We start from the raw sequence: 11862 nt of genomic DNA on the forward strand, positions 1-11862 counted from the left end.
ATCAAAGTTGTCACGTGGGAAAGTGCTAAGCGTGAAGAGGAAATGCTACGTTTGGGGCTTGTGGATGAAGTATGGGAGAAGAGAAAACAAGAGTACCAGAAACAGGTTGAGGGCATAATTCAGTGGCAGAACATTTGCCTATCATATGTCCTTCCCTGCATGACCCCAGCAGATGGATGGAGAAAGGAAAAGGAGAACAGGAGAGGAAGGAGACAGAAGAGCAAGAGTTTGATTTTGAATTTGCATTGCAGTGTACCAATGTCTTGGTATCATTAACCTATTTGGGAAGTCCAGAAGGAAGGTTTTGTTTTCCCAGCAGAAGCTTCATTTGAGCAGCCATGAGGAATGTTTCAAGGTAAGAGAAATGGTTAGGCTGAATAGGCAGGGAGAGTCCACAGAGGTGCAGGTTCAGGTGAGCTGCTTCTGGAAGGGCTTTGGTGGACCAAGGTAAGGGCTGGATGTGCTCACCCATGTGCACATCCATGTGGACGCCCATGTGCTCAGCTGCCATCTCTAGTTCGTGGTGCATCTACTTGCACAAGGTTGCAAGCCTCAGGCGACCAATATCCTGTCCCTGACTGAAGGGCCCATCTCTGGTCCTAGCCCTTCAACTAGCAGGACTCCTTTCCACAGTAAGTTCGGAACGTCCTCGTCTTCGTCGTCGTCCCCTCCCACCCCCCCAACCCCCCACCCCCCTACCCCCGCCTGCAGCAGACGCGATCGAGTAGGCGCAGGCGCTCTAGATACACTGTGGCGGAGAAAAGCAGGCGCCCTCGACAGAGCCAGCGTGGTGCAAACTGCCGGCAGAGGGCGCCGGCGCTCGGCAGGAGGGGCCTGGGTAGCCTATTCGCACGGCGAGTGGAGGAGTCGTTGGAACCCCGGCGGGGAGCACGAGGCCGCGGCAGGGGGCGGGGCACGGAGGGGGCGGGGCTAGGCGGTTCCGGAAAGAACTGGTTCCGGGTCTCGCGGATAGAGTGAGGTAGTTGTGGTCCCGTTGCTGTGGGAGGCGGTCGCCGAGAGAGGGGCACAGCCCAAACGGCCGGTGGTGGCGGTGGCGAGGACGTTCAGATCCGGTAAGCGGCCCTGAGGAGCGGGCGGGGTGAGGAGGCCCGGACCCGCGGGGAGGGCGTGTCTGTCGCCTGGGAGGGGCGGTTCTCGGTGTGGCGGGTGCGGCTGTAGAGAGGATGCGGCGGTCTGGACCGGGCTCCCTGACGAAGGCCACCTTTTAGGTCTTTCAGCCAGCCCCTTCCCTCTGAGCGGTGGCCCAACGCTGGCTCCGGGTTGATGGCTTCTGTGTGTCCCTCTGGCGGAGGGACGATGGACTTCCCTCTGGCGCGGCGAGTGGGGCACCTGCTCACGCCATCCCAGTCTAACCCCTGTCTTCGGGGAGTATGCGGTCCCCGTGGCCCGAGCGTCCATAGTGGGGGCGGGGGGAGCGGGGTCCCGGAAGGTGTCCTTGTTACCGAGGCGGCACGGGACGCGCCCGCGGGACCTAAGCCGAGGAGCTCCCGCTTTGTCCTCCTGAGGCTCTCGTGCCGCGCAGTGGCATCTTTCCCAGATAACATTGAGAATGAGTAGTGAGGGCTGCTCTTTATCCTGCATTACAAAGTAAAACTTGTCTTTTTAGAAACATCTCCTGAAAACTGGTGCGTTCCCTGTGCTTCTCTAGGATGTATTTAGGAAACTGGGCCAATATAGGGCTGCTCTGTCAGTAGGTCGGGACTGAAAAAAATGAGAAACGTATCCCATTTATTTTCCTTTCCGGGCTCTTTTCAAGCTGCCACTTAGGAGATTGCTTTTCTTTTTTTGAATCAAATTACAAACTATACCGGTGCAAATCAGAGTCTCTCTGGCATCTTTTTGCCAAAAGGCAGCTTTTTTAGGATTGTTTTCTAAATGTGAACAAGTCCAAACCAAAGAAGAATTTAAAAAGATTAGGCTGTGGATTCATAAGAGTGCTTTAATTAATTTTTGGGACCAAGTCTCGATGTGGTGTCTAAACTGATATCGAATTTGTGGGTTCAAGCGATTCTTCTGTCTCAGCTACCCGAGTAGCTACACTACAGTTGGGTGCTGCTCTAGAGTGTTTTATTTTTCAGTGGTATTTCAGAGGTAGTGGTATAGTAATGCTTTATTCCCCTCCTCCCTTAGTGAATCGAAGGACCTAGGTCCTGGAGCATGCTATGTAAGTGCTTTACCACTCACTCAGCCACACTTCCATCCCCAGTAATGCTTTATTTTTTAACGCTATTTTTAAAAATGACTACTACGGTTTTCACTTGAAATCTCTGCAGTTTCAGTCTTCCCAAGAAATCTTATTTTAAACATTTGGATAGTAAGAAACATTTAGTAAGTCAGCCACATACAGAAAAGTTTAAATGTACAAAAATACACTCTGCCCATTCCAGATAACCGTTGGGTCTTTTCTTCTATACAAAGATGAATTTGTGAGTTTTTCTAAAGTGCATTTTCTTTCGTAATCACTTTTTGTCCAACAACATAGCATGTCATTCCATGACTGTATTAATTTAGTTGGTTATTCTCATTTTTCCACTACTTAAAACATTATTGGGGGGCTAGGGAGATGGCTCAGTGGAATAAGTGCTTCCCAGGCAAGTGCAAGGGCCTGAGTTCAATCTCCTGTTCTGAAAAAAAAATTATTGGATAAGTATAAAGTCTTATATCCACAAACTTTTCCTTAATGTACATTCCTATATTGTGGGATTGTTGGACAGATTATACTACTAATGGTTTTTATTAAAATGGGAATTGCTCAGTTTCCCTCTGGAAAAGGCATGCTATTTGTATTCTTACCAATAGTTTGCAAGTGTCTTTCCTAAGCAAAAGGTAAAATTATTTTATCCTAGCAAAAGGTAAAATTTAAAGGATTTCTGTGGGAACACTTTTGAATTGTTTGTATTTTCTCTAACCAAATACCAGCATCCTCTGGTTATTATATTTCTTTCTTATTTATTGATAGTAAATCAGAGGAGATAGCAACTTTCCCTTTTTACTCTAATAATTTAGTAAATAAAGATTATCTTAAGTGAAGAAGAGATTTGAAATTCAGACCTTCTTAAATTCTAGTATATCTGATTACCTTGAATATATCACTTCACTTTCCTGAGCTACTATTCCTCAACTTTGAACTAGGAATTATGATATTTGTCTTACTCATCTTACAGAGTGATTTTAAGAGTCAAATGAGACATTTATGAAAGTACATTTATTTATTTTTTGGAAAGTACATTTAAACATACTTTGTCTTCATGTTATTATTCTCTAATAAAAATTTCAAAGCACAGGAGTATCTTGAGTTTCATAAAAAATTTGAAATAAATTTTATTTTTTTTTGTAGGGGGACCAGGGATTGAACTCAGGCCCTTGTGCTTGCCAGGCTAGTGCTTATTCTACTGAGCCATCTCCCCAGCCCAAATTTTAAAATTTAAAACTGTTCTATGATACCCTGTGCCCCACGCTATCTTAAGTCTGAAGTTTTATACTGTAGCCCTAGATATTCAAAACAGTATGAGAGGGGATGGTGGGGATAGCTCAGTGATAAGAGTGTGTGCATAGCATGTGGGAAGCCCTTGGTTCAATCCTTGGCACTGCAAAAACAAAGAAGAAAAATAGGATCAAAGTTATGAAACTATGTGAATGATGAATCTGCACAAATGTTAAAAGAACAAATATTTGAAGATATGTAAAGCTCAGGGGAGCAGATATAAAGCTAAATAAAACATAGTCCTTGAGCTCATAATAAATAAAACATAGACCTTGTGCAGGCTACAGGCTACAGAGTATCCTAGCAGCTAGAGGGCATAAAAACTGCTTTCCAAATTTAGATGGTGATTTTAAATGTGATGCAGCATGTCAACTACTCTAGAGTATGCTAAAGCCAAATTCTGCTGACTGAGCATCTGAACAAGTGACCTGGCAGTCTCCATGGGATCATTTTTCTGAAGGAAGGAGTTGCAAGGTAGGGAAGTGTGAGTATTAGACTGTTTCAGGTCCTTTACACAGGGTAGACACTTGACCTTTCTAAGTCTTGGTCTCTTTACCTATGAGATAGAGCTAAATTCAGCTTGTGGGGGATTGAATGAGATAGTATTTGTACAACACTTAGTAAAGTTAAAAAGTATTGGCACTAAGATGATCATTCTTAACCACTAGAGACTTAGCTTTTCAGGGAAAGAAACAAGGTTTCTTCCAACTTTGTATTCCTAGTCCCTAACAGTCACTGGCACTTAGTAATGTTTGGTAAATTAATGTAATATAGGAAGTGACTACTGACAAAAACTCATTATATCAATAAAGAAAATACTATATAAATATAGACTGTTGGGAGAAATTGACTATATTACTTGGAATGTATTCGGACTATATTGTTATAAGTTAAGAAATAAAAGTAAATATTGCAGTAATTGGACCTAACTTGTCTCTACTATGATGGTTGTTCTATTTTAGATCCCTAATGGTAAGCAAATAGTCCTCCTTATCAAGAATAAACCTCTCCAAGTTGGTCCTATTTAAAAACCTCCTCCCTAGACTCCTAATCACGCTGTCGCCACCCTGTTTTTCTCCTCTTTCCCAGCCAATGTGTTGGAAGAAGTGGTTAATAATTGGGTTTTTGGGGGGCTGGGGAGATAGCTCAGTAGAATAAGCGCTTGCATGGCAAGCACAAGGTCCTGAGTTCAATCCCCGGTACCACAAAAAAAAAATTCTTTTTTTTTATTGTCTTTTGACATCCTACTTAGTCCTCAGACTATGTGGTAACACTTTTCATTACTTTTATTTGCTCTCTATGCAGCATTTATCTTTCTGTAGTTTCTGACTCTGTTGGAGGGTCACATCCTTCCAAGTATCTCCTTTGCTAGTTCATCTTCTCTCTTCCAAGAGAATACTTTGCTAGTTCACCTTCCTTTAAAGGTTGATGTTCCTACAGGCTTGGTGGTACTTGTATCATACTGTCTCTGAATGCTGCAGCTATCTGGTGTTTGAAAGCTTGATAGAGTTCCCTGTGAAACTCGGTCTAAGAGGCTATTTCCTTAATAATTTTATATATCTTTTATATGGAAATTAGTTTGTTTAAGCTTTTAAATTCTAATGGGTAAATTTCGGGACCTGTATTTTTATTTTATTTATTTATTTATTTATTTATTTGCGGAACCAGGGATGGAACTCAGGCCCTTGCGCTTGCCAGGGAAGTGCTTATTCTACTGAGCTATCTCCCCCACCCCTGTGTTTCTATTTTAAAAATTCACTTCTCATCTGGGCTTTCAAGTGCATTTGGTAGATTTATGCAGTAATCTTATACTTTCTCTTTTTTTCTATTTTGATGTTTATGGCCTCTATATAATTTCTTATTTATTTTTGTGCTTTCTCCCTTTTTTCTTAATGAAGAAAAAGAGCATAGAAGAAGAGGGCTCAGTGGTAGAGGGCTTTATCTTACCAAACAAAAAAAAGCACATGGTAATTATTTTGCTTCTATGAAAGGATAAGTATTTGTATTATTAATTACATTTATTTAAAACCTTCCTCATTTTCATTTACTTTTGTCTTTATTATCTTCTCCCATGTGCCTTATTTGGTTTTACTTTTTGTTGTTATAGTAGTTACTTTGTTTTTGTTTTGCTCTGTTTGGGTTTGGTTTTTGAGCCAAGGTCTTGCTATGTAGTCCAGGCTTGTTTTCAGCTCACTGGAGCACAGGTTGGCCTCAAATTTGTGGCAATCTTCCTGCTTCAGCTTCTTTATTATTATTATTTATTTTTACTTATTTTTTTTGCAGAACCAGGGATTGAACTCAGGCCCTTCCGCTTGCCAGGGAAGTGCTTATTCCACTGAGCCATCTCCCGGCCCCTTCAGCTTCTTAAGTGCTGGGATCATAGGTGTGTGTCACTACACCCAACTTACTTTGTTATTTTTAATTGTTTTTTAACCCTGGAAATGAATTTACTTATTTTTGTTCTTTCATTTTTAATGATAAGTATGTTTAGTATAATGAGTTTTCCTCTGATCAGTGCTTTAAGTGCATCTCACTGAACCTGATATTTGGTGTTTTCATGGTCATTGTTGCTTTAAAAATATATAATTTCACTTACAGACTCCCTAGGAGTTGGTGAAAAGGAAGCTTGTAAATTTATAGGATGATGTGCCTTTTAGGGGTTTTTTTTGTTTAATATTTCTACCTTATAGAAATTGCTAATGTTTTCTTTGTGACCTAATATAATTAGTTTTGGTAAATGTGGCATGGTCACTTGAGAAGACAGCACCAGAGCTTAGAGTTTGTTTATATAAATCTCTGTAAGATTAGCAGGGCATGGTGGCACACACATGTAACCTCAGCTACTCAGGAGGCTGAGGAAGGAGGATGGCAACTTCAAGGCCAATGTGGGTAATTTAATTGGACCCTGACTCAAAAAAGGACAGGGTTATGATTCAGTGGTATAGTATTCTTGGATTTAATACCCAGTATAAAATAAGATTTATTGTATTGATTATCTATTGATTATGCCATTTAGATTTTCTGTCTTATTTTTAGTTCACTTGATAATGTCTTGAAAGAATGACTATAAAGTCACTTATTTGTATGTTTTTTTTCTTTGAGATGTTTTGTTATAATTGCTCTTTCTTTTGAGAAATGTCTATTTCATTCTTTTATTTAAAAATCAGATGGGATATGGGTACTTAGGAAGATTTTTATTTTTGTTCTAATGGTTTACGTTTGTATTTACCTATTTTTAAATACTCTGAATTTTGTTTCTTATTTATCTTGTATGTGAGAATTTTGACTTCCAGCTCTTCCTAGCTCATGTACTTGGAATATCACTTAGTTGCTGTTAGTTGCTGTGACCATTAGAATCAACCATGCTTACTCTGCTCTGTTCTGGCCTCCCCCACCCACTAATCTGCTGATTACCATCTTGTTCTTTGGGCTCTGGCTAGGTGTAGTTCTGTGTTGGAAAAGTGGCTTCTATGTTGCAACATTTTAAGTGATATATTTGCATTTAGATGCCTTACTCTGTCTACACAACTCACCCCTTCAAAATGTAGGGTTCAGTGGGTTTTAGTATAGAGTTGTACAATCGTTACTATGTCTAATTTTAGAACATTTTTTTCTCCCTAAAAAGAAACTCTATAACCATTAGACATCAAATTTCATAATCCCTTCCCTCTCTCCACCCAATGGCCAGTCTTTGTTTTTGTTGATTTGCCTATTCTGTATATTTCTCATAAATGCAATCATATAATATGGTCTTTTGTGACTGGCTTCTTTCATTTAGCATAATATTTTCAAGGTATATTCATCTTATACCATGTATAGTACTTCATTCTTCCTTATGGTCAAACAGTATTTCATTGTATGAGCATATCACATTTTCATTTCTCTGTATATTTGGTTTATTTCGAATTTTTGGCTATTATGAATATGCTCCTCTGAATGCATGTGTACAAGTTTTTATATGAATGTATTTTCCTTTCTTTATTCCTAGGTGTAAAATAGTCAGGCATATGGTAACACTGTGTTTAACTTTTTGAGGAACTGCCAAAGTCTTCCATAGTGACACAATTTTACATTCTCACCAGCAGTGTATAAGGATTCCATTATCTTTACATCCTTGAAACATTTTATCAAGTTTCTTTTATTATTTGTCTTTATTATTGTGAAGCAGCATACATTATGGTTTTGAGTTGTATTTCCCTAGTGACTAGTGATGTTATGTGTATTTTTATATCTTTAGAAGAAATATCCATTTGTCTCCTTGTCCTTTTTTTTTCTCAAATATTAATCCAATTTTTATTGACTTTTTCTCCTTTTGGTTCCAAAAGACACAAGTTTCTGAAAGTGGGCTATTTTTCCTCACCTTTTTCTTCATTTATTTATTTATTTATTTATTCTTTTTTAAACTTTTATTAGTACATATTTGCAGTACATAATTAGTACATTCACTATAAGGCATCAGTACATGTACATAACATATTACAAATCGTTCATTCTCATTGGTGTTTCATCATATATACTACAATTTGTCTTTTACCATTTGTGGACATTTAAATTAGGTCCAGCTTTCTTTTTTTCTTCCATAATTTTATTGAGAAACAAATAGCAATGAGACAGTTTCAAACCAAATTGGTAGGATAGTTTCAATAATTAACACATTGCATACACTCTTCCTAGTGGTTAATTGCTGTACAAGATGTGGATTTGAGATCCTATTTACAAACACCATTAGAACAAATCCCTCTATTCATTAAGAGAATGTAGCTATATATCTGTCCTAACCACTTTGAATACACAGATACAAAATGGACATTCATCTGTATCCCCTTTTTTTGTTTAGTTCCATCATTTAAATATTATAGGTGTGTTAACTCAGCAAAATATTCTAAAAGAGTCCAGTAGCCCATAATAGCATTGGGTCTTCTGCTTCACTGGCAATGTCAGAAATTGTTGACCTGAGTCCCGTACAGCTCAACATAACACCATGGCTTTACTTCTTATACTTCGTTTTTATACTTTTCTGCTGGATGGTTAAGACCAAGGTAAAGCAGGACCTATGCAACAAGAGTTGTAGCTTTTGGGTCTGATATGGTCAGTCAAATCCCCTCAGGATTTATCCTGAGATCCTGTACCTCAGATTGTAGAACCTTTGTCAGTGTCAGCCATGTGGATGAGTCACGGCCATTGCTAGGCCAATGTGCTTATTGTGGATATGTGTGCATATATGTCTATAAGTGTATTGTGTGGTACTGGCATTTGAACCCATGGGCCTTCTCACAGAAATGTAGCCCCACTCTTTTTTATTGTGAGGCAGTGTCTTGCTAAATTCTCAGACTGAAGCCTGCCCCAGCCTCCCCAGTAGCTAGGATGATAGGTGCTTGCCACTGCAGCTGACTCTTGGCTAATTTTAAATTTGATTATATTTGTTATTGTGTTGTAGGTGTTCATGTATCCTGACATTGAGTGTGTTTAGAGTGGTATGGCCTTAGATATTCTTTATATATTTTGAATATAGGCTTTTATGATATAAATGGTTTCCAAAAAATGTTCTCTCATTTTTTGGGTTGTCTTTTAACTTTCCTTTACAGCATAAACATTTTAAATTTTGTTGATACCAAATTTACATTTTTTATTGCTTATGTTTTTAGTGTCATATCTTTAGAAACTATTGCATGGGGCTGTGGATATAACACAGTGATATAGCACCTTCCTGGCAAGCACAAGGTCCTGAGTTCAATTCTCAGTACTGAAAAAAAAAAGGAAATAGATAGAAACCATTGGATGACTCAAGGTTACAAAAATTATCCTTATGTTTTCTTCTGGGTTTTGTAGGTTTACTGTGTACTACATTTAGATCTTTGACCCATTTTGTACTAATTTTTATGTATGATGTGAGTAAGGCCAAACTGTATTTTGCTTTTGGATGACCATCTCAACATTTGTATCACCTCTTAATATTTGGTTATTTTTTCTTCCCACTGTTTTCAGTTCACTTACTGCCTAGGTGGGAGTAAAGCTATTTCTGTTTTTTTTTTTCTTTCCTTCTCTCATTTTTAGTTGCAATTTTTATATGACAAAATGCAATGATTTTATATTAATCTTTTGTGTAGTTTTGTTGTTTTTGTTCTTGAGACAGAGTCTTGCTATGTAGTTTAGGCTGTCTTTGAATTCATGGCTGTTCACCTGATTCAGTCTCTTAAGTGCTCAGCCAAGCCTGCTTGGGCCTACATATTTTAAATGCTCACTATCAGTCCTTTTGCTGACTTTTCCTAGTCATTGTTTGGTTGAATGAAGCTCATTCTCTAGTAGATTTCTCAGAAGGGGCTAGTAAGTACCAAAGTCCATGTATTGAAACTGTTTTTCTGTCACTGTGGTATTTGAAGAATGTCTTGGTTAATGTAAAATCCTTGGTTCACACTTCCTTTCATTGAGTTTTATTTTCACTGTGTTGTTTTGTTATTTATCTTGCTTTGTAGGGTAGTCTTGAAAAATCTCATGCTAATTTAATTTTTAAATTTGTTATTGTTGGGCTGGTGAGATGGCTCAGTGGTCTAAAGCACCTACTTAGAACAAGCTAAGCCAAGCAAAACACAGGGACCACGGTTCAATCCCCCAGCACCACATCCCAGCCAGCCCCACCCCCTGGTGAGCTGAGCTGGCCACACACACACTAAATAAATAAATAAATAAATAAATAAATAAATAAATGAATGAATAAAAGATTGACACTGTTAAAATAAATAAATAAATTTGTTATTGTTTTTTTGTTTTAATCTTTTATTGTTATTGTTTGTTGTTTGCAGATCTTGTTATATAGTTCATACTGGCATTGAACTCATTGTGCTGGTCTAAAACTCATGGTGATCCTTCTGCCTCAACCACCAGAGTGTAAGAAAAAGAAAGACAGACATGTGCCACCATGTACACCTTTTTTTTTTTGGCCTGGATGTTTTGATGGTTTTGTCTTTGAAAGAAAAGGTTTTGGAGCGGGGGAGATGGCTCAGTAGAATAAGTGCTTCCCTAGCAATCGCAAGGGCTTGAGTTCAATCCCTGGTTCCGCAGAAAGAAAAAAGAAAGAAAAGTTTTTACAAGGCTTTTCAGAGTTGATTGTTCTAAATTCTTACCCTTTAGGTACCTGAGACGCTCTTAAATGTGTAGATTAGAGTATTTCAAGCATTGTTCCACTTCTAGATTTTAAGTACAGTTTTTAAAAAATTAGCTCAGTTCTAGTGTTTGATTTTTCTTCCAGGAATATACTAGTAGAAGTATTCCTTTTTTAAAAAACCTGTCTCCTATTTCTGAGTTTCTGGTACTTTTTCTCTTTCTTCTTTCTCCCTCAGTATAATTTTTTGGTTTTCCTGCCTTTCAATATGCTTTACTAACTCTTCATTTGAGTTTACTATTCTTTGAGCACTTTGTAATTTTTTCTTCACTTTTTTGAGATAATTTAGTCTTTTTCTCCCATCTTCCTTGAGTTCAGTTTTTAATTTTTGTTTCTTGGGTTTGTTTGTATGGGTTTTTTGTTTTTTTTAAAGAGAATAAATAATAGCAATAACATTAGAAACAATACACATTTTAGCTGACAAAATGCTAGGAATTCAACAATGGTTATATTGCATATTGTTATCTTCAAATTAGTTATTCAGATTACCAGATAAATGCATGCAAAATTGGTCAAAAATTTTTTAAAAAGAAAAAAAAAACAATAAGCATAAATGTTCCTTACAATAGACTAGTAGAAATCAGCAGTACAATTATTCAAGCTGTCTTGTGTATATACGTATGTATTTTTTCACTTTCTTTTATCCTATCTCTCATCCCACTTGTTGCTTCCCTTTCAACAGTTTCTTTCCCTTTCACAGTATCTATTGTACCTTTTGGATTATTTACTCTATCAGATTCTTACACTAGAGAGACAATACAATTTTTGTGCATGTAGGTCTGATTTATTTCTTTTTTTTTTCCTTTTTTTTTTAAAAAAATAGAGTACATTTATTAACAGTAGGAAAACTCCCATATTTAAAGCAACAATGTTAATCTTACATAATAACACACTGACCAGTTTAACATTTCTACATGTTAGAAATTCCCTGCCAGATACTCTTAAGCGTTATCCAGAAAACCTGTCCAACACATACTATCAACATTTAACAAGACATGGCATTCATTTCACAGGGAGAAAAATAAGTTTCGTCACAAAAACAGACTTGCTGGATTTTAGTCTGAAATTCTAGAGATAACTTTTAAAGATTAAAAAAAAAAATTCACTTCCAAAATAAAAGTCTTTATATAGCTCATTTTTAATGCTCTTTATGCTTGTACAATGTAAAACACTTAGAAACTTTTGAACTCTAGAAATT

The 11862-nt window shown here is 37.7% G+C and overlaps 1 protein-coding gene across 7 annotated transcripts in view; it reads left to right on the forward strand.

Annotated features, from left to right (window-relative positions):
- Positions 1-985: 985 nt before the first annotated feature.
- Bclaf3 (BCLAF1 and THRAP3 family member 3) overlaps positions 986-11862 on the forward strand; it is a 54327-nt gene continuing 43450 nt past the window's right edge. For 3 of the 7 annotated variants that reach the window (XM_023709109.1, XM_023709108.1, XM_004625755.2), the window contains exons 1-2: positions 986-1073; positions 2152-2185. The gene's annotated coding sequence lies outside the window, so the exon portion shown is untranslated. Of the gene's footprint in view, positions 1074-1178; positions 1230-2151; positions 2186-4467; positions 4519-11862 lie in introns of those variants that run through there. The other 4 variants (XM_023709110.1, XM_023709113.1, XM_023709112.1 and 1 more) reach the window with 4 other exon arrangements.

The sequence above is a fragment of the Octodon degus genome, unplaced genomic scaffold, assembly GCF_000260255.1.
Source record: "Octodon degus isolate 3935 unplaced genomic scaffold, OctDeg1.0 scaffold00010, whole genome shotgun sequence".
Taxonomy (NCBI): Eukaryota; Metazoa; Chordata; class Mammalia; order Rodentia; family Octodontidae; genus Octodon; species Octodon degus.